Genomic DNA, 24,061 nt, shown 5'->3' on the forward strand with positions numbered 1-24,061 from the left:
CTCTCCTAAAGGCACAGATTCTCTGCCCTGGCTACACTGCCTTGGGGATGAGAGAGGGGTGGTGTAGGCACTGCTGAAGCTGTCCTTCCTATAATCTTCATTGTGTCTTTCCTTGTTACAATGCTAAAACCAGGTACTCTGATCACTTAGCTTAATTTTTGTTTTTTATGAAGATGTTTTCTTTTTACATGGATAGGTGTTTAATTTGGTGTTTCTGTAGGGGGAACAATTGCTGAAGGGTTCTGTTTGACCATCTTGCTCCACCTCCCAAATTTATTCTGTTCACCCTACATCTCAAGCATAAACCCTTCCAAGATAGGTTATGGTTTTGTGATGATTTTTTATTATTGTCTAGTTCTTGTTATTTTTATTTCTAATTGAACATTTGAAAATTAAATTTTCTAATATTAACATTTATATAATTTGCATGTGTAAACTTGATGTCTTCTAACAGCTAGGTGTGATATTTTAAACTCTAGCACTTGGGTATAAATATATATAGAAAAGTGTCTGAGTTTTTAAATAGTTCAGTCAAAATTTTTATCACCTCTTTCTCTACCTATGAAAATAAGATTCTCTCTCTGATACCTCTTCTTTCTTTTTAAGATATTTTCTGATCCTCATAAAACCGTTATTTTTAATTCTTGTTTTCTCTCACAATCTGTGTTTGTTGCCAAATTTACCAATTAATTCAGTGTTTCTGTGACTGATACTGTTAGCTGGACCTTGAAATTTTTAAGAGTAGGAACCATGTGGTGTTTGCCTTTGTGTCATACAAAATGCTTACTATAATGTCTTGCCCATCATTCATTTACAACATTTTCTTAAATGGTTTAATGTTCTTAGCTCTTACAGACTTAGGTAATACTGAGATCTTGAATAAAAATATTAAAATCTTAATTATATATGTATATGATGGAAAATTTGGAGAAAGTGAGTTTCATCTTAAATGTATTTTCTAGAATACAAAATTTGAAATATTTCAATTTTACTAAGAAATGATGAATCAGAATTGACTGCATTATATCACAAATAATGCAATGGTCTTACAGGCTTGTCATTTCAATAATGGGGGATATCAAATTGCTGTTATATAAACTTATTTTCATGTAAAATTTTACTTCACACAAACTCATAGATTTAAAAAAATATTTTATTAGAATATGACTCTGTAAAGACTGTCAAAAAAATCTAGAACATATCATTTTTGCCCCCATAAAACTACTGAAATAGCTAAAGCAGCTAATAAGAATAATGAGTGAAACACGCAATTCCAAATATTGTGATACTAATTGCAGGACACCTCTTTTAAAAAACTGGCCAGGTGGGGAGCAATAAATGATAGATGGTTCTTTTGAGTATAGTTACTACGAAGCATCTGGCCATTTAAAACTTGGGCATTTAATTTGATTTCATTATACATACTGAAAATACTTCTATTTACAATATGTTTGAAATTATATATATTCTTTTACAACATGGCAAGACTATTTTTCTAAGATAAAAATTTGTTAAATTTTAAGTGTCATGTTTATTATTTTGCTTTATTATAAGGATTAGTATATATTAATAAACTCAAACACTTTCAAATATTCTCTTTTACACATAAGGAGAAATTGCACTTGAAGGTTATTTTTTTTCATTTGATCATGAATAAATTTAGCCATTAGAGTCTCTAGTCTTATTGCCTTTAAATATACATGTCAAAGCTGGAAATGTAGCAGAAACCTAAAGCCTTAATAGTTGTTGTTTTACAAAGTTCTATTACCAGTTATGAAACACTGACATTTGAAATATTTTAGCAATTCCAGAAGCACCACTATCACTAAAAGTACCCTAAAAGAAACAAGGATAACTTTCTTTATTGACCCAAAAAAAGCTTTTCAGAAATCATTTTTCTAACAAAACTTTGTATACATTATTGTATCAAATACAATATTTAATGCACTAATAAGTTGAAGAAATAAAATATAATTAGGTTTAACATAAATGTCATTAAAAGCACTAGAAAATTTTATATGACAAAGCGTCTAGTATATTTTATTGATTTTCAAATACTTTATTTATTTATATCCACAAAGACACCATTGTTTCAAACAGTTTAAAAACTTGCTTTACATTTGTACTCCATGATAATGAATTATATATCACCTAAGGATCTCTCCCAGTACTTTTTAGAAATATCTATTTTTGGACTAATGCTAATGTTACTTACATAAAATAACTATATTAGTCTTTGAGGTTAGCCTTATGTAATTTTTATTGTATATATTCAAATAAAATATGTTTTGTAGGAATAAAATTGTTCACTATTAAAGCTTTTCAGGGAAATGTTATAGAAACTCTTGCTTCAATTTTCAAGGAAAGTATTTCAAAGTCAGTTGCTTAAGAAATGAAAATATACTTTAAATGAATATTTAGAATGCAGTTTTCTACCTCATTGGGGATAATATATTTTTATTTTAATTAAATGCTTATAACATCCTATAGGTCATTTTTAATTTAAAAATTAATAATTAAAATTTGAAAATGTATTAAGATGTCACTTAAAAGTACCAAGTTATAAACTACCAAAAGAATATCAAGGATATAAAAATACATATATGCTATTTATGTTTCTTTTTATTAGAGAAATCTAATTGGTAATACAATTCAAAATAGCCTGAAATTAAGAAATGAAAGTATTAAAGTATAATTCTTAACATAAAATGCACATTCTCAAAAATTACTCATGGATGTAAAGTCTGATTGTAAACATTCTACTTTCTAAATTTAGTTAAGATAAATTTAGCTATGTTTCTCTCCTCTTCAATTTATTAGCTTCTGCTGTTAAATAAATCATTTTTGTACAGGTAGCTGTTATTCCTTATGAATATACACATTGATGTGTAAAGAATGTATTGAATGAGCAGTTGTGTGGGATACAGGGGCACAAACATTTGATAAAGATGCAGACTTAGTTTTGCTACTTGGAGCAGATTTACAGAATTACCACTAATATGAGATAAATTATCTAAATGTTATAAGGAATAAACAAAAAATGTGATAATCAAAGGAATGTGTGAATTTTGACAGAGTAGAGAAAATTAGAGGAGCATTCACAGATGTGGCATTTGAGTTGACCTTTGAATGATGACTCTGTTGAAAGTAAACAGCAGAAGAAGAGCATTGGAGCACCAAGAATAACATGAGTGATAAGTGAGAGGACATTGTGGCTAAGTAAGATGGTGATGTAGTGGAAAATGAGACGATATATTGGTACCTCATTTTGTTAGGGTTTTTAAGATCAAAGAATTGGCCTATAAAATATATTTTAATGAGGAGTTCCCAAATAATTTTGAGCAAGAAAAATGTAAAAAGAAAAGATGAGCAGATCTGTTTTAATAAGAATCAGCTTTAGTGTGAAGGGTTTGTGGGTAAAATATTAGGAACGGGAAGATCAATCATTGGTTTTATCAGTTTGCTATGTGCATTAACTTTTAAGGAGCATAGTCTGAATCTCTTTCATGTATTTGTATTTCTACTTTAGAAGGCAACCCACATATACACAAACTCGCATACAAATACACACAATTTAGGAAGGAAGGCGTTCTTTGGTCTCTGTATATATTTCATGTCATTCATTTAGTGATTGAGTCAATGAAGGATATATAACTCTCATTTTTTTTTACTAGTTTTATGAACTACAACTTAGGTTGTAAAACTTGGTAATTCTCAATGACATCTGTTTTAGTGCTTTTAAAAAAATCTCTTAATCATTTCTCTAGTGAAATAAAGATGCAAATTAGGAAGAAGAGTATTTAATTCAGAAGCAGCTGTATTTCTTCACATTATTCACAGATGGGATGCAAACAGCAACAGGACATACTAATCTGTAGTTTGGTGAGGAAGTCATATACATTTTTAAATTCAGTATTTTCTAAGATTGGCATCAGAACTCCTTTTTAAAATCAATCATCTTGATTGTCAAAAAAACATATTAAACAATCTATTTTTTGTTCAAAAATGTATCAATTTGAATAGATATGTTATATCATTTCGATGTCATTAATTTTAAGGAAAATATGTTCTTTTATTTTATTTTATTGGGTATTAAACACGGAGCTTATTTAACTGTCATCAAACCATTTTAGTAATTCCAAATTGGGATAATAATAATTGTAGACTGTTCATTCCACATTTTTCCTGAAGTAGATCTCAGCACAACACCTAACTTGGTTGCAGTTTTGTCAACCATCCCTCTTCCTTTCCTCATACCAGTTTTCACCTGAAATGTTAATTATCTCAGAATGAGAAATTATGACAGCAGTAGACTTACTATACTTTGTGGTTTTTCTCCTCCCTCTCTTTTTCTCCACTTTTATTACTTTTTCTTGCTCATGGGTTGTACTCTCTTCCTAGTATTTTAGGTTTTCTTGACTACTCCTTTTCTTTTGTTCCTGTAATGACTTTTGTCAACTTACACACACACACGCGCGCGCGCACGCACACTCACACACACCATTTTGTGCAAGGTAAATTGGACTTTATTAAATACAATAAGGTTGTATGGAAGGTAATTTGTCTGTAATTCGAGCTCAGCTTTGATTTAATTTTGAAGTACTTTGCAAATGCATGCTGATTTGGAAAGAAAATGCCAAAAGGTACCATAAGCTAACAACTGATATGTATCAAATACACTATAATTTACCAATTAATTTAATATTTAATATAATTAACAAAAAGGTATTTATTTCAAAAGAAAATAATAGAATTACTTTAGGTCTAAAACTCAAAGAGATTTTCGCAACCATATTTAATAAGATCTTTCTATTAAAAAATCTAGTAAGTAAACATTTTTAAAGTAAACACTAAATAAATCCTCAAATAGATTAAAGCTTTTTAATACTTAACAGCTACTAAAATCTGGTGATGACATTGCAAGGTTAAAGTACGTTAAAAATAACTGCACATCCTTCAACATGCCTCCATTAACAGGTAAACTCTAATGTATCTTCTCTTGAATCTAGTTGGATGCAAGGAATTGAACATTATATTGTGGCAGAAGCAATGTTCTATACATTTTGAGGTATGTCACAAAATACATTACAGATTATGTCTGGACTCTTGATTTTCTTTCCTTGATGCCCCTGAGTTGCATGCAAAATTGTTGACTGCTGTGAGATTGATATATTAGATAGGCTACGTGAATGCTGTTCAGTCAATACTAAGTCAAAATTTCCTATGGCAAAAAAACTATCCATCCCAGCCTTGCTCAACTTTCTGATTCACAGAATTATGAGATACAATACACTCTTTTCTAAGCCAGTAAATTTGGAGTGATTTGTTATGTAGCAATAGATGACAATAAAAAAAAAAGCTACTCAACTTGTGCATTTGATCTCATCTACTCTACTATAACCAGGTTATTTGTTCCTGTATAACACCTTTATTTTTCAGCATTATTTTTTTTCCATTTTAGTGGCTGCCCATTCCAGCCAACATTCACACATGCTGTAAGATCTATCTTCATTTTAAAAAGTCTATGTCTCTTTCCATCAACAATATGTTCCTATTTTCTGTTCTTTATTTCTATTACATTTTATATCAAAATTTTCTTTAAAAAATTATACACAGTTTTTATTTTCCTTTTTTCTATCTCATTTTCAATCTAAACCAAACCCTTATCACACTATCTTATCAGAGGTACCTAATATTGCTAAATTTAATTGTTCACTTTTCAGTTGTCAATTCAAACTCTTAAGAGTATTTTATACTATATATTTATACCACTTATATAAACACTTGTATGCTTCTACATTTGTCTTCACTTTGTTTCTGAAGTGATATACTACTTTGTTGCCTCTTCCTACTTTACTAGCCACTCCCCCTCCACCTGCTTTTCTTTTTTTTTTTTTTCTTTTGCCTCTCTTTCTTGGTACAAAATGGTGTACTGTCTCCAGACTTTGTTTTCAACTGTTTGTGTGTGTGTGTGTGTGTGTGTGTGTTTCTTAAGTATGCTTACTCTAGGTTATTTGGCTGAAATAAGAACTTTGACCTCTCTACTAAGTTCTACTATATTTTACCTCTGGTATATTTTATTTCTCAATTTGAATCTTGGAAAACAACTATTTCAAACTTAGCATGTCCAAAATTGCAATTTGAGGATTTCCTCATCACATGATTCCTCCATAGTCTTCTTCATTTTAGTAAATAGCAATGCTAGTTATACAATTGTCATGCCCATACATCTCAATTTATATTTGATTCCCCTTTTACCTTCAGTCCATAAGGAAGTTTGTTGATGTGTATGTTTAACACATATTGTGAGCTTAGCCACTTTTCATCACTCTATTCCAGGACTACATATTTTTTTACTTCTTTGAATCAATATCTTACTAATTGCTCCCATGTAGTTATTCTGGAGCATTGACTAGAATAATCTTTAAATCTAATTTGGAGTGTCTCAAAATCAACTAAAAGTTCAAATTACACTCAGAAAAATATACCTTTTTTAATTCACACTCCTTATGATGTTAGATTTATATATAAATATTTTATTTTTGAAGGTATTGTAAGTGGCATAATATTTTTAATTCTCATCTGAAATGTTCTGTGCTATATTAAATAAATATAGTTGATTTTTACATTGACTTTGTATTGTGTTGTATTTTGTAATGTTGATAAATGCACATAATAATTTTAATTGTATATTTAAAGATTCTAATTGATTTCCTACAATGACAGTCACGTCTTCTTTGAACATGTAGTACTTTATTTCTTTTTTTCTAAGAGATAGGTCTTATATTTCTTTTTCCTTTCTTAGTAAATTGACCAGTATTTCCAGCAGGAGAGGGAAAGGGGTTTCCTTTTCTTGTTCCCAATTTTAGGAATAAGGTCTTCCACCTTTCACTGTTAAGAATAATATGAACTGTAGATTTTTATAGAAGTCCTTTATCAGGTTGTGGAAGTTATCTTGTATTTATAGTTTGCTGAGAGTTTTTCATCAGGAATAAATATTAAATTTGGATTCATGCATTTTTCTGTATTAATTATATGATCATGTATTAAACAATATTAAACAACATTTTCTAATGTTTAATATTGTGAAGAACTGCTTTAGTTGTATCCCATTAATTTTGATGTTTTGTATTTTTATATTAGTTTAGTTCAAAATATTTTCTATTATTTTAGTTCCTCTTTTACCCATGGTTTATTTAGAAACAGCTGATTTCCACATGTTGGGAAATTTTGCTGCTTTTCTTTCTAGTTTAATTTCGTAATGATCAGAGAAGATAACTCACATATGATTTCATTTTAAAACTGTCAGGGTTTACTTTATCATTTTTTCTTTTTCAACCTTTATTTTAGATTCGGGGGGTACATGTGCAGGTTTGTTACAAATATATGTTATGTAATGATGAAGTTTAGGGTATAATTGAATTCATCACCTGGGTCATAAGCATAGCCCCCAATAGGTAGTAATTTTACAATCCCTGAAACAATCTTATTTGGTGAATGTTCCAGGTACACTTGAAAAGAATGCACATTGCTCGTTGAGTGTTATATAAATTGAAATTAGATCCAGGTGGTTGATGGTAGTTTTCAGTTTTTCTGTAGGGATACTTAAACTATGTCTACTATTTCTGTTTAATACTGAGAGATTGGTGTTGATACCTGTAATATTGGATTTCTCTATTTTTCAGTGTTAGCTTCATATATTTTGAAGCATACACAATTACATTTGTTATGTCCCCTTAGTGAACTGATCCATTTGTCATTTTGTAATAACGTTTATGCCTGGTAGTTTTGTTTGTTTTTTTCTCTGAAGTCTACTTTCTCTGTTATTAATATAGCCACTTCAGTGTTCTTCAAATTTTTGTTGACATTGTATGTTTTTAGATCCTTTTACATTTAAACTACATATTTTCTATTTTAAGATAATTTCTTTCATGCAGCTATGATTGAGTAATATTGTTATTCTCTGAAAAATTTATCTTTATATGTATGACAAGTTGTATTTAACATCATTGAAATAGCAGGATTTAGGTTTATCATTTTATTGTTTATATTGTGTTTGTTCTTTCTGTTTGGTTCTTCTATTTCTCTATTCTTCCTTTCTATGGGTTTATAGAATATTATTTGTAGTATTTTATTTTCATTATCTATTTTCTTTTCACTTATATACCTTTGCATATATTTAAGTTGTTGCTCTAAAGATTAAAATATAATATATATTTTTAGAGTTTATTTAGTATTAATATTTTACTAACTCAAGTGGAAAATAGGAAAAATACTATATATTGATCCATTTACCTAAACTCTGTGTTATGTTTGTATCGTGTATTATATCTTCATAGATATAAAACCCTATCAAAAAGTGTTTTATCTTTGCAACTGACAAATTCATAGAACTGAAAAGAAAAAATATTTATTCAATTTATCTAGCTATTTATCATTTCAATTAAATGTTTCTCCTGTTCTGTTTCTCATGTTCCAAGTGTTTCAATTTTTCCACTGTTTTAAGAAGTTTTCTTTTCAGTAATTTGTTTAGTGCTAGTATGCTAGCAATTAAATCTCTAGATTTTCTACATCTGAGAATGTCTTCACTTTAATTTCTGAAGGATATATTAAATACAGGAAAAATACAGACCTACTTTCTTTTCAGCTCCTAGAAAATGATGTGCCATTTCCTTCTATCCTCCATGATTTATGATAAGAAATTAGCAATTTGAGTTGTTGTTACCTGATACTTAATGTTCCCCCTGCCCCTTCGGCTGCTATTTTTTGCACAAACTAATTTGAGAATTTCAGATAATACTGGTTTCTGGATAAATTTTTTTTATTTTTGGTATTTTTTTCTTTTTTTTTTGTTTACCATCATCTTTCTTTTTCATGTCATCAGGCTACCTTAAATGTCCACGAATTATTACATTTGTTTGCAATAATGAGATATCAAAGCTTTGAAGATTTTGGATACCTGATTGAAGCTTAATACCCATAAGATTTTATTTTATGGTGAGTAATTCTAAAACTGTGAGAAACATAAAACTATGCAGTAAACCACAGTAAACACTTCAAAATTTACTAAAAACAATGATATTGTCTCCCAAGGTGATAGTATGCAGCAGAAACAGTGTGACCACTACAGATTGAAAGGGAGTTGTATTAGTCCGTTTTCACGCTGCTGATAAAGACATATCTGAGACTGGGCAATTCACAAAAGAAAGAAGTTTGTTGGACTTACAGTTCCCCGTGGCTGGGGAGGCCTCACAATCGTGGTGGAAGGTGAAAGGCATGTCTCACATGCAGGTGGCAAGACAGAGAATGAAAACCAAGGGAAATGCGTTTCTCCTTATCAAACCATAATAGGTCGTGAGACTTACTACCACAAAAACAGTGTGGGGAAAACCACCCCCATGATTCAATTTTCTCCTACAGGGTCCCTCCCACAACACGTGGGAATTATGGGAGTACAATTCAAGATGAGATTTGGATGGAGACACAACCAAACCATATCAGGAGAGAAAATAGCTCTAGAAAGAAAATCTCTAAAATTAAAGAAAAAAAAGAAAAGAAAGAAAAGAAAAGAAAAGAAAAGAAAAACCTTGGAAAAATTTAGAACATGGGAAAACGATGAGTCTTCAGTGTTGTGTAAAGAGAAAAATATTCAAATTCGTCCCTAATAATGTTGCAATGAGTTTGAGACAGTCTTAAAGCAAATGACAGACAGAAAATAACATAATCCAACACAATTTTTAGTCCTATGTATAACTGCATGTATACACTCAAGACAATAAAAATAACATTTAAACAAAAACATTAAACATTAATTTATTGAATATTTGTTATTTTCTAGGGATTAGTTAGGTACAAAACAAAATTCCAATAAACAAAAAAATCCAAGCTTTCCTGAAATTCATATACAAGTAGGAATAGACAAACAATAAGCAAAATCAAAGTAGACACTGGGAAAGGAGGGGCCAATATGGAAGCAATTTGGCAAACTGGAAGACTACAACAGTAATCCTGGCAAGAGAAAATGGCACACAAATCAGGGTAAAGGCAGTGGTGGCAATGAGAAGTGTTGGACCTCTAAATGTATTTTGGTGGTAGAAACAACAATATATTGTTGATGAATTAATTGTAGATGTTAAATAAACAATCCAAAATAACGTCAAAGAATTTGACCTAACTACTTGGAAGATGAGAGCTGTCATCAGATTAGATAAGGACTGGGATCAAATTATTTCGCACTGAAGGTGAAAAGCTTTGTTATTAGGTATATAAATGTTTAAGATTGTTATTGGTTCTTAGAGAATCAATCCCTTTGTCATTTTGAAATGAGCCTTTTTATTCCCAGTAACATTTTTTATTCTGAAATCTACCATCTCTGATATAAAATAACCACTGTGCTCTATTATTTTCATATTTATTTATTTATTTAGAGAAGGAGTCTTGCTTTGTTGCCTAGGCTGGAGTGCAGTGGCACGATCTTGGCTCACTGCAACCTCCATCCCCCAAGTTCAAGCGATTTCTCACCTCAGCCTCTTGAGTAACTGGGACTATAGGCACGCACCATCACTCTAAACTAATTTTTGTATTTTCATTAGAGACAGGGTTTCACCATGTTGGCCAGACTGGTCTAGAACTCCTGGTCTCATGTGATCTGACTGCCTCAGCCTCCCGAAGTGCTGCGATTACAGGTGTGACCCACTGTGACAAGCCCCATTATTTTTATTTTTTATTTATTTATTTTTTTAGACAGGAGTTTATTCTGTAACCCAGTCTGGCTGGATTGCAAACACAACTCACTGCAGCTGTGAACTCCTGGACTTAAGTGATCTTCCTGCCTCAGCCTCCCTAGTAGCAGGAAGCACAGGTGCACACCACCATGTCTGGGTAATGTTTTTTATATTTTTTAGAGATCAGATCTTGCCATTTTGCCCAGGCTGGTTTATTTTCATTAGCATTGGCATAGTTTATGTTATTCTATTATTTTACTTTTAATCTAGTTGTGTATTTATAAAGTACAATTTTAATGTAGGCACTGTATATAAGACCTTCACGTTGAGAAGCAGATAAATGGGATTATTGTTATCATAAACAAAGAAGTCATAGTAGAGTCAAGAAAACATTTAAGGTGGGAAAACAATGTAAGTCTGAATGTTTGTATGCAGAAGGGAATAATCCAGAGAAGAGGGGAAATATGATGCATAGTGGGAAAATTTATTTGCATAAGCTAAAATGTATGGGATCTCCTGCACATATGGAGGGGTTGAATTAGATTGGAGAATGGACAGCTTCATAGTATCAGCAAAAACAACAGGGTATATGGATAGAGGTAGAGGTGGTAGAAGGAGTCAGGGAAGTTTTGTTCTGGAAGTAGATGCAAATTCATCATGTGAGAATGATGATAGGGAGGAGGTGTTGGAGAGTAAAAGAGAGTAGAGTGTGGAATTATTTTCTAGGAAGGCAGAGAGACTGTACAAAAGGGGAAGTAATTAAAATATTGTTGCGAAGAATTGAGAGCTTATTTGAGGTGAAGATTCATAATTTAAATTTGGATTGGTTGGCATGTTAAGTTTCATGTAGCACTCCTGTGTGCCTGCATAAAGAGATTAAGATAAAGACTTTTTAAAAAATTTTATCTAAGAGTGCCAAATGTTTTCTCCAGCTTCTTTAATGTATAATCAAATTCTGTGAATCGGCACAAAAAGCCATATGAGGCAGGATGGGAAGGCCTATAAATATGTCATTATACTGCTTTTCTATAGCATGTATTTCTTTTCTTCCATTTTATTCTTATTGGCACCAATGTCTTCATTTCCTCATGAAACAATTAGGAATTCAGATTTGGTAGATAAGCTTATCAAAACAGTAAAGTTGCAACAATGGCAGTGGTTTGTGGAACACATGTTTAAGGATTGAGCTGTTATGTATTATGTATTATGAATAAATGTCTTTAATGTCTTTAATGGATTCCTTGTACTTTTAACCACATAAAAATAAGTTTAGAAATATTCACATTGTTTTCTTTGTATTTAATACTTAGTGTATAATTTCAAAGCAAAAACTGAGATAAGAATAACTTCTTTAAGGGAGAAGTAATAATTATTTTAGTCACTAACAAAATTTAATTCTAACATAAATAATACCGTTTCTAAATTCAAATGTTGAAATAGTATATTCTGTTCCAGAATCCTAGAGAAATGCTGAAAAAGATTCAATACTGAGCTTATTGGAAATGGAAATGTAGTACTTATCAAATTCTGTGAATCTCCCTGTAAAAGTACATTTTATCTCTACTTAATAAACTCATCTATATAAGATATCTAATACCTTGAGTGTGGTGTTCCTTTCAGTCCTCTCTCAACACACTCCAATGTAGCATATTGGAATGACTTGTAATATGAATGTTTTAAATCACTAGATATTATGAGATATAGCAAAGTTCCTTTTTGGAAAATTCTACATAAAATGTTATCTACAGTGATGTAATATACATAAGTGCTTCTATGATTTAAGCTAAGCAAAATTTATGGAATAATAAAGATAGTATATTCATCTAAGGGAATAATTGCCATATAGGGAGCCTCTTAATCTCAAATAGGTTGATTTCTAGACTTTAAATTGGCTCCTGATTGTGTTGTTTAATGCCAACAAACAGTAATGCTGTAATAAAGGCTGCCTGCCAGTAAAGGGCATTTTCAAAGTCACACGGCATGAACATTTTTTTATCAGAATCCACTACAAGCAAAAAAAAATAAGTGATATTTCAGTAAATCATTTATTTTTAAAATCTTTATGTAAAAAGGCAGAAAGCAACTGTCATTTGTTTGAGTATAGTCATAAAAAGCATAGTCACTTGCCCATGATAAGATGTAATATGCAGAAAACAAACATATTACCAATTTGCATTTTTAATTATCTCCTGAGGTGTATAAAGAAGCATTCAACATTAACAAACTTACAACAGGAAAATCTCCATATTTGACTAATATTAAAAAATTTATAAAAAGTTATAACCTTTATTGCCTCCTCAAAATATTAGCTTATTTTAATATCTGAGATACATTTATCATGAATAGTTATGGCAGTTTGCATGGGAGCCTGGACGTTTTATCTTGTTCCGGGCCCCACTCAAAACTTGCAGCTTTTGGGGTCACTTTTGAAACAGCTTGCTTTATCATAACCAGATGAGGGCTATGTTGCCTCTTAAATCCTAAGAGGCCCACTAGGTGTCATGCTTCTGTTTCAGTTGCAAGAGGAGCCAAATGTAGCAACTTATTTTTCACCTTAGAAGGAATACCTCATAATGCCCTGGACCACTGGACTCAGAAATTTTACTGAGATGGAAGGCCCTTGAATTTTTGAGTGGTTTACCTCCCACCTTCTGACACATAAATGCCTTACCCATACATTTAGACTAATTGTTATTTAGTGCTCACCAGGTCCAATCAGCATAATACATCAATATAATGAACTGCTATGATATCTTGTGGAAGAGAAAGACAACCCTTGTGGACTAAATTAGAACAGAAGACTTGCTTACTGATATACCCTTAAGGTAAAATAGTGAAGGTATATTGATGGCTTGTCAGCTGAAATTAAATCAATTTTGGTGGCTACTAATAGGTATATTTTTAAAATACCAGATCAGTAACAACATACCAGGTACCAAGGAAATGTTAATTTTCTGAAACAATGAAGCCATTCATAATGTAAACTGTGGAGTCACCACGTAATTAAACTTACCATACTCTTTTGTCATTCTCTAAAATCTGTTTACTGCATAAGCAAAATACGCAAGTTAAATGCTGATGTGGTAAAATCACCATCCCTGCATCTTTTAAGTCCTCTTTGGTGGCACTAATCTCCACAATCCATTGAAGAATACGGCATTGCTTTTGGTCAACATTTTGGTAGGTAAAGGAAGTTCTAGGGGCTTCCATTTTGCCTTGTCTACCAAAATATCTCTAACTACACAGTTAGGGAACCAATATGGAGATTCTGCCTATTGCTGAGTAGTTTTATTCCAATTATGTATTCCAGAAATGTAGAAATAATCAATACATGTGTTTGGAGAGCTACTACAACCATTTTAAGATGTACCTAACCCAAAACCTTATTCATCACTTGACCTATGTAGTAACCCCTTACTCTGACTGAGTGAGCACAGTGACGTTTTGAGGCTATAGGAATTAGTGTCAGATCAGAGCCAGTATTTGGCAACTCCTAGAAAGTCTATTTTCCTCCAACCAATGTACAGCCACCCTGGTAGATGGTGTAAGTCTTTTTGGGGAAGTCTAAAGGACTAATCATATAATATTGTAGCAGAGTAATGGGGTCCTCCCTTAAAAAGGCCCAGCATGTGCCACTGCACTCCAGCCTGGGTGACAGAGTGAGACCCCGTCTCAATAAATAAATAAATAAATAAATAAAATAATGAAAAAAAAGAAAATACTCTTAGCTTCCACATCCATATTTAAGACATAAAGTGTCAGAGTATGCAGAGAAAACAAAAATTAAGATCTATGTATTTCCATGATATTACTCTATAATTATGTCAGCTTCATGTACATGTGACCACCAAATATGTACTTTATAATATGATTATAATTCAAGCATAACAAATTACTCAGGCAACAGAGTATCTAGTACACATATGCATTTAATATTAACATAAGCATACTCGTACTGGATAAAATAATGAAAACTTTTATGATCTAGAAAGATGATCTATTATGACTAAGTTTATCTGATAGGCTTATGATTCATAATTTAACTTTCTTTTTTCCTTTTCTTTCAGCCTAGAAATAGATGGAGAATGTTTTCAGAGACAACTGATGAAATTTCAGGTATCAGTGATGTAAAACTAAAAAAAAAAATTCATCATTAAATTTGCTGTGTATTATGTTTTATTTAAAAAGTAGATTTTCTTAGTCCATTCAGGTTGCTTAGCCAAAGTATCATAAACGGAATAGCTTATAAACCACAAATACTGACTTCTCACAGTTCCAGAAGCTGGAAGTCTGAGATTCAGGTGCCAGAGAGGCTGTGATCTGGTGAGGTCTTCTTCCGGGTAGCAGTCTCTGCTTCTTGCCCTGTCTTCATATGGTGGAAAGAGACTGTCTTTTATGAGATCCATAATCCCATTCCTAAAGAGTCTACCCTAACGACCTAATTACCTCCCAAAGGCTCCACCTCTTAATATCACATTGGGGATTAGGATTTCAAACTTTAATTTTTTTGGTGGGAGGAACATAAATATCCACTCCATAACATGGATATTACTTGATGAAAAGCTATTACTCATGCCCAAGATTATTTATTTGTGGCAAATAAAATATTAGGTTGCTTGTTTAGTTTCATTGTCTTATAATTATATAGAGTGTTCTTCTGAGGGAAAATTTGTTAATATTAGTAAAGCATTTAAAAGATTAATATCACTGAGCTGATTATATGTCATTAAATCAGGACTTGTAAAAATGCAATATTAAATGCCAAAAAACAAATGTAATATATGATTTTTTAAAATCTTTCCAAATCACTGTCTGCTTTTTAGCAAAAATGATATTTGAAGAAATAAGTTTTTGACCTTTTTCTCACATAAAATTGATGATATTAGTAGCTTATGGGTATTTACGATTTCAGATTTTCTAGTGGTTTTATAGAATAATTTTAAAGAAGATTACCATATTTCCAACTAAGATGCTATAAAATGGTCTATTCTTTAGTTTCCTAGTATTTCATTTCCTAATATTCTGGCTTCTTTACAGATGTTTAAACATGCCTTGTGCATGTGTGTTATCAAACCCAAAATGATAATTCTATGTAGACCCTCTGAGTGTGTGATAGCAAATCAGGATATATAAAATAAGTGCATATACGGATGTTAAAAAATGTAAAACACCAAAAACTTCAAATTCATTAATTTATTTTATTAAATTTGTTAGGTTAAGACAAGGCTAACGTTAAAAAAAAAAAAAGAGAGAGAGAGAGAGAGTAGGAAAGACCCAATAAAACAATGGTTAATGAATCAAAATAAGGTTTTGTTACTGTCCTTGTTTTTCAAACAATAATCCTGAGGTATGTATTCTAAATCCAAGAAGAGGCTTTGTTTCTCTCCTAGTATTCTGTACAACTGTAGAGTGACTATAGTCAACAACAAATTACATATTTTCAAATGCTAGAAGAGACAATTTTGAATGCTGCCAACACAAACAAATGATAAATGTTTGAGGGGATGAACATGAACATGTTAATTAACCTAATTTGATCACTGTACACTTTATGTAATGAAACTCACTGTGTACTCCATAAATATGTACATTTATCATATGCATGTTTAAAAAATAAAATTAAAAAAAGAAGAGACTTCACTTTTTAGTTGTTCAGTTGCTTCTAATACTTTCTCCATTATCCCCAAGAGATTCTAGTTCTCTGTCCTGGGAGGATGAGACATAGTCAGGAGGAGGGATTTCTCTTTAAGAAAGTAAATGTGAAATTCTCTAAAGCAATTCTGTTCCAATCCATTGGCAAGAATTCAGTCACACGGTCAGAAGCAATTGTAACGAAAAATGTAAAATGTAGTCTCCAAATAGGAAGCACTATATCCATAAAATGAGGGCAACCAATCTTTCTTTCAAAATTATATTGAACATCTGTTATATGCTAACCTTGGTATTAGGTACTATATTAGGTACTGCATTATGGTGAGATATGATGATATTTAAGAATTGGTTCCTGCCCTGCCAAGGAAAGGAGGGATCAGATTTCATTCTAATCGGTAATAGGAAGGGTCACTTGTACAATACAGACATTTACTTCAAAGAAAAAGTTATGTGGAACCTGAAGTATCAAGTAAGTTTTGTGGAAAAATCATTATAATAAGCTTTAAAAGGAAGGGTTTTTATAGTGGGAAGTAGAAATGTGAGGAGTTAAAAGATATCGTTGTTAGAGAAAAGAAGATCAGAAATGGAATAGATATGGGGAAATATAAGTTTTTATTTTAAAACTGTGTGTTACACAGTTTAATTTTAGAAAGGATTCAGTTGAAATTTTAGAAAGTAGAAAATATGAAAGAAATAAACAATATAAAGTATTAAAATCTTGAATACCAATTTAGGATACCCTGTAATAGGCAAAACTTACAATGAATCAAAAGAAATAATCAAAATATCACTCATAAAAATGCCTTTAAAAACATATATATTTGAATAAATACTTAAAGCAACAGACTCACACACAAAAACAGCTAAATAAAACCTAAAAGAAAAAATGTTTACAACTCAAAGTAATACCTCAGTTAAAAACAAATTTAAAAATGTTTCAAGCATTTATATTTTGTGTTATTCAAATAACAAGCCATTAGAGCAGATATCTATATTTCTCTGTGAAACTTTGTAAATCACATGATAAAACAGTGTCACGGGTTAAATTTGTTATCTCATGATAGGGAGTAACAGCAGGGTCCTTAGTTTTTATTAAAAATACTAGCTTGCTGCTTTAGTAACCCACTGTCTCTCAATTATGAAGATACCTTGATGAGTATGAAATTAACCCATGCCACTAAATAAAATGTCAAAAACTCACCAATGACTTAGAATTAAAAATGGAAATAGTTACTTTCCTGTTACTTAAGTAGACAGCATGAAAACATGATTAATCATAGCCTTATGGGTAAAAATCAAAATCATTTGAAAACTTCTCTGCAATTGAAATGCACCAACATGCCGCTATTCAACCTGATCATGTTCAACTGCAGTAACTGTTGACCCATGCAAAACATAAGTATTATTTTACCCTAAACCTCTTAAATCCTCTCCTAAAATGTTATGCTTCTTTAAGATGAACCTGACAGAATTTGACACCCACAAAAAAAGCCCTGTATGGTAGACATGTACCAAGCATCATTGTGACATTCAGAGATATTCTGGTTTTGGCAACTGTTTGAGATTTGTGGCTCTCCTTTGACATTTACAAAGACTCTGAGACTATTTCTGAAAAGGGCTGGAGCATTTCACTAGATATGTGGTTTCTTCAAAGGCCACTTTCAGATTAAACTATCTCTGAAACTCTGAATGAAAGTAATGTGAGATTGAACTAGAAAAGTATTTATTTTACTTCAAATAAAAAAAAAATAAACAGATGACTGATTCTACAAAAAAAAAAAGTAAAAAATAAAAAGTCAACATATTCTTCATTGCTTTGTCTTGGTTATTGCTAAAGTTCCCAAATTATCTTGTTTGTGTTTTGCAGGATAACATTCATCACATAGAATAATTCACATGGCTCTTTGGGTACACTAATACTAATTACTACATCTTTTCAGGATGTATTCTTGTTATTGTTTTATTATCAGTTAAATTATTGCAGAAATTTGTTTTGCATTGAGATGCTGATTTAAAGTTAGAAATCTTTGAACTTCCTTGTTGTATGTATCACATTTTGGAAGCTTATATGAGTATTGAGATTTGAAAATACAGACAGAAGTCCCGAGAGGATGTATAATGCAGTGAGCGAGCAGGTTAGACTTTAGGCCACATTTTTACCTCTTTCAGCCTTGATTTTTTGATCTGTGAAAGTAAGATTTTGGTAATTAATAACTACTATGCATTTAATCAGTTTTAGCAATTAGAGAATATGTAGATCTTTCAAAATACACACACAACACACATGCATGTGTATGTATGTATAAACTTGCACTATAATGAAAGCTAGTGAGGTATATATTTACAAAGATGCTAAGTTGGGTGTCTGTTGTTCTTGTGAGACTCACTGTTCTCTTTCTAGCAGAGACAGTACCTATGAATGCATGGTATTTAGCAGTGCTACAGAGCCGGATCACATATCATTCCTGACCCCCCCATACTCAGACCCCTCTTAAGTGGATGTTACCTAGGGCTAAAGTCATTCTAGGTCCACTTGGTGATAAATTTAATCTATAGTGGGGCTTTCTAAATCAGGTGATATATTCTAATAAGTCTCTACTGGGTCAGACAATATTTGAACCAGGCTATATTTGAGAGGTAAATGTTTCTTCCAGTATAATGCTATGAGTTTCTCTCCTACTCTATTAACTACTTTAATGGATAATGATGGCAGGTCAAGGCTAGTTTCATCCACCCATATACCATTTGTGTATATGAATTGTGCATCTGAATGAGATGTATATTCCTCTTCTCATAGGATTTTCTCTATGTCCTTGCAAATACTCCTGCCTACAGGCAACTGTGTGCTGTCTACACTGACCATTTCCATTAGCTTTTGGATTTTAATGACTTTAAAATGTTCTAATTGGATAATCTCCTAGGTGAGAACCATGAAAATAAAGTACTAGGGCTATTGAGTAATTGGCACATAAACAAAAATTTGAAAAAGGTGGCAGGTTTAGTTTTCACCTCTCAGATGCAGATGTTGAAACAAGCATACAAACATAAGTAGTATATTTGGGAAGAAATTCAGGAAAACATCAGTAGAGGAGTGGATGAGTAAAACTGGAAGTAAGCCCCCATCAATAAAGGATGCATCGTCAAGCAAATCACCAAACCACTGTGGGTAGCTGGAGCTTAGTCTTGCTAGTTGCTAACACAAAACACAGCACAGGATAAGAATTGTGGGCACAGCTGAAGTAACAGAATTATCTCAATTCATTAACACCTGAGTATATGGAAATAGACCAGAATTCTAGAAAATACAAAGACTTTATTTGTCTATCAAAATACTGAAATGGCTTCCAGAATAAAAGAACAAATTCTCTTTTCTTGAGGTCAGTTTAATGACTTACATCAGAAAAGCTGGAGGAAAATTCCCAGCAATAGTTGCAAAACCCTGCAAAATATATTATTTGATCTAAGGAAAGAAAAATGGTTCTACCTTTAAAACTCTTTAAAGCTCTTATTTTATTTGTCATCACTGCAGCAGGTCAGAGAGATTTAATATTATAGAAAATGAGCAAAAAACGAATAACAATAAAGAAAAAGAGATTACATTATTTGATCTAAAATCACAAATACATTACATAAATTAAAACAAAATTTAAAAAATAAAAGACCTAAGTCAAAAATATCACTGTGAAAAATATCTGACGATATATGGGGGACGGGAGTAGATAGAGATGACATGCTTTTCAGGAGTTATTGTTTGATGTAACTCTTTAAAAAACGTAATGCATTATCAGTTTGGCTGAACGTAAGTAATATGTAAATGAGTAACTATATTTTCTTAGTACTCACCATGGTTATCATATCCAGAGCATTGAGTCTAGAAATGCACGTTCTTGTATGTATTTTCACCTAAGATATCTATCTTACCCCTACTCCTTCATATGCAGCCAACCCTCTCGCAGACTATGCCCCCGTAGGCATACAAATACCTGGTACTTTAATCTGGCCTTCAGTGTCAGTTGCTAATCTTTTGGCTTTGGCAAACATTTCAGACACTGTTTGTGATTTCTGGCTTTTCACTACATTAAAATTTGTATGATTGACTAATTTTAGTATCTTTCATATTTTTGGATGAAAGATCTCCATTTTTCACTAGTCTCTCCAGTCAACTTAATCTCTTTATTTAAAGAATAGAGTGCATAGAGATATTTGACTTGGCATCCAAGTCAACCAGGACTCCCCTTTACTATGCAAAAACAATAGGAAGAAAAGCAGAAACGCATAGCAGCATCACACAGTGGGGGATGAATCAGGTGGCAGCGCTGTGTTTACTGCCCAGGTCATCAGTACTCCCACTTTTTGAGGATTCACAAATGATTCCTGTCTTTTTCTACAAATGCAGTTGTGTACGAAATCCCTGACTTAGGGGCAGACCATGTGATGAAGAACTTCTTTAACTAGATGGTATTAGAATATGACAGATGCGTGGGGTGTTTGCATTCTCAAGTGCTAAGGAGAATTGATATTTTCTTCTGATCTTGGAGATTAGACTATAGGGCATTGGGAGCATTGAGAGACACAGAAATTGTCCATGACCTCAACTCTGCTTTAAAAAAATCAAGGCAAACTAATGGGTTTTAATGCAATAGTGTATAAAAACCTTCTGTTATATGGATTTTTAATCCAATATCACAATCAGCCTTTATCAAGTTTGATGTAACATTAAAGCCACAGAAAGGTTACTAAAATATTATTCTTTCCAATTTTATGTATGTATTTATATGTATGTAAATGAATACACTTATTATGTCTGATTTATGTATTTCATTTAAAATAATATATCACAAGTGATTACAAGCAGAAACAATTATGAGATGTTAGTAACTGTGGGTTTTGCCATTTAAAGTAATGGCAAAAACTTCAATTACTTTTGCACCAGCCTAATGTTAAGGAAGTTCTGTAAATATAACTAAATAACACATTTGTCACTACTTTTATTTGACTTTGAATACATACCTATTTTAAAATATATTCTTTATTTAACAAGTAATGGTCATATTTCATAGTTAAATTAATTCATAAACGCTTTTTAAATGTTGTTAGTTTTAATTTCCAATACAATATGATAGGAAGTGGCCTTGTTACTGCTGGGTGATGGTGAAGGATCTGACTCTCCTCTAGCCCTCCTTTGACACCACCCTCGTGGGATGGGGACAGGCGCCTTGTTACCTGCTGCAGGTAAAACTTCAGTCTCTCCACATGGTCTACACTGACACTGTGAAAAGACAGTCTCCTTAATATAAAAAAAAATGAAAGTCTTCATTCTCTAATCGTGCTTCTCTGACATACACTGGAGGACAGATCACTGTGCCTCATTTAAGCCTGGCGAGGTTGGTTGTCCAGTTTTCCCTCTCTGCTTTTGCTAATTGAGGTAGGGCTGCAATTTTTTTCCGTGTTGTTTTACTGATGTACAGAGGTACTTGTGGTAGGTTTTCTGTGTTGCTTGGTTGCCCTTTCCTAGAAGACTGGAAATTTGTTATCACTATGCCCATAGTGTTTCTGTATTTATATTTTCTGTTGGCTCCAGTCTTGGTTAAGGGACACAAAAAGAAAATCCAGGGGACTTGCCACTGTGTCCTTCCTCATCTCCTAAAGTCTCAAGTATTGGAACCACATGAATTTCCATTCATGAAAACATACACAGATGATGAAATTGGAAACAGTAAATGGGTCTGGTTACATCTTAATTTCCTAACAAAAAAATTATAAGAAGTCCTTCCAAACAAATTTTTAAATATATCATGTAATTATTTTGTTTGAAAAAAATTATATTTAAAATAGAGCAAAGTTAAAATATGTCTTCGATGCCATAGAAAGTTTACTATAGGAAAATTAATAGTGAAATATTTTCTAAAATGTAAAATGAGTCACAGAATTAGTTTGAGTAGAAATCAGTTAATCATCTAATGTCTCTCAGATATCAATAACTTTTCTGTCACATTGACTTTTCATGTTAATAGCTTCATCAGTCAATAAGAAAATAACAATATGTTCACTTTGACTTGTATAAACGTTTGGATATTGATTATGTATGTGACAAATACACTTTTATACATTGTTGCTAAAAAAGAAAATGGTCAAATTCCTGAAGTTTCGTAGAAGATTGTGAGTGCAGATAATAAATGTACATTGATCCTTCTGTAGAAACTTGTATATCTAGATACTTCTATCAATATTTGATCATATGTTGCACTACTTGTCGTTGAGTTTTGCTTTAAGGCTCTAGAAAAGTGTGGTAATATGTCTGGTTGTAGCTATTTTCCTGAAACCAGTGTTTGTGAAAAAAATCAAATTGGATTTACATAACAGACAAAACAACAGTATTAGTCATGTGCAGATCAAAGAATAATGCTCATTTGCTGCGTTTCCAAGGGGACTTTTTATAGTATACTGACATGTCATAGGACAGTGAATAGTTAGAAATTAATATGCCAAACAGAAAGACTCATTTTATTCTAGATACTTAAAAACTCATCTCCTATTGCAACTGAGCAGTCAGAAGCTATTGTAGCCAGAAAAACACAGCTGTGAAAATAACACTACTTTGGATAGAGGGCTTCATTTAGAAAAATGTAAGACTGCAACATCACAGAGTGTGAGCCAGGAGTGTACCACTCTCTCAAGGAACAAAAGAAAATGTGTATTTTCTTAAAGACATTGCATCATAATAAGTGTATTAAAAAGACTAAAAGACATAATAAAAACTTCAAATCACCCATGTAGATGTCATGTAAAAAGTCAAGGTGGGATACCAAGAATAAATATTCTGTAGCCAGAATCATTATGCATTTCTTGTGGACTCAGAATCAATTCCACAAGCAATATACTTTAATGTAGGCATCAATAAATTTTTCTGCAAAAAGGATCAGAAAGTGAACATTGTCAACTTTTCAGGACACATGTTCTCTGTCTTAGCTACTCAACTCTGTAGTTGTAGAGTGAAAGCAGTCATAGACAATATGCAGATATTGAGTGTGGCTATATTTCAATAAAACTTTGTGAATGCTGAAATTTGAACTTCATATAATTTTCACATGTTACAAGATAATTATTGTTTTAATTTCTTTTCAAGCATGTAAAATTGTAAGGCCATTTTTATCTCCTGGGCTCTGCAAAAATAGGAGATAAGCCATGTATAGCATACAGGGTATACTTTACTGACCCCTGCTTCAGGATGTATTATCATTTAGATTAAAAATGTAAATATGGGTTGCATTATCCAGAAAAAACCTTTGTCATGGTTATATCATCCAATTTAAAACCAGTTTATATTTTGTTATGCAAAAATACTTCTACTGGATGGATGACACCTGCTTATTTTTGATAACTATGATTCTTAGATGCTTTAAAAGAAAAATCACAGGTGGTATATCCTTGCAGTATTATATGTTGGTGAGGCTTAGTCTGTCTACAGATGAATCACATTACAGATTCATTCCTGAAATGTTGACTATGGAAAACAACAACAACAATAACAACAACAGATAGCTTATAAGATGGGATATGTATTCCACGTACGCTTTAAGAAGTGATGGTATCATAATCATGTCTTAACACACAAAAATTCATTTTTAGCACCAGTTGCTTCACCCAGGGCAGATAATGACAGCAAGAAAGATCCAATAACCATA

The 24,061-nt window shown here is 31.9% G+C and overlaps 1 long non-coding RNA gene across 1 annotated transcript; it reads left to right on the plus strand.

The window, feature by feature from the left end:
• On the plus strand, positions 1-24,051 carry LOC129463937 (uncharacterized). Its single transcript, XR_008651353.2, has 4 exons — positions 1-133; positions 8,885-8,997; positions 14,792-14,840; positions 24,006-24,051. It is a non-coding gene; the product is annotated as an uncharacterized lncRNA (long non-coding RNA).
• Positions 24,052-24,061: the final 10 nt, after the last annotated feature.

This window comes from Symphalangus syndactylus, chromosome 15 (genome assembly GCF_028878055.3).
Source record: "Symphalangus syndactylus isolate Jambi chromosome 15, NHGRI_mSymSyn1-v2.1_pri, whole genome shotgun sequence".
NCBI classification, from domain to species: domain Eukaryota; kingdom Metazoa; phylum Chordata; class Mammalia; order Primates; family Hylobatidae; genus Symphalangus; species Symphalangus syndactylus.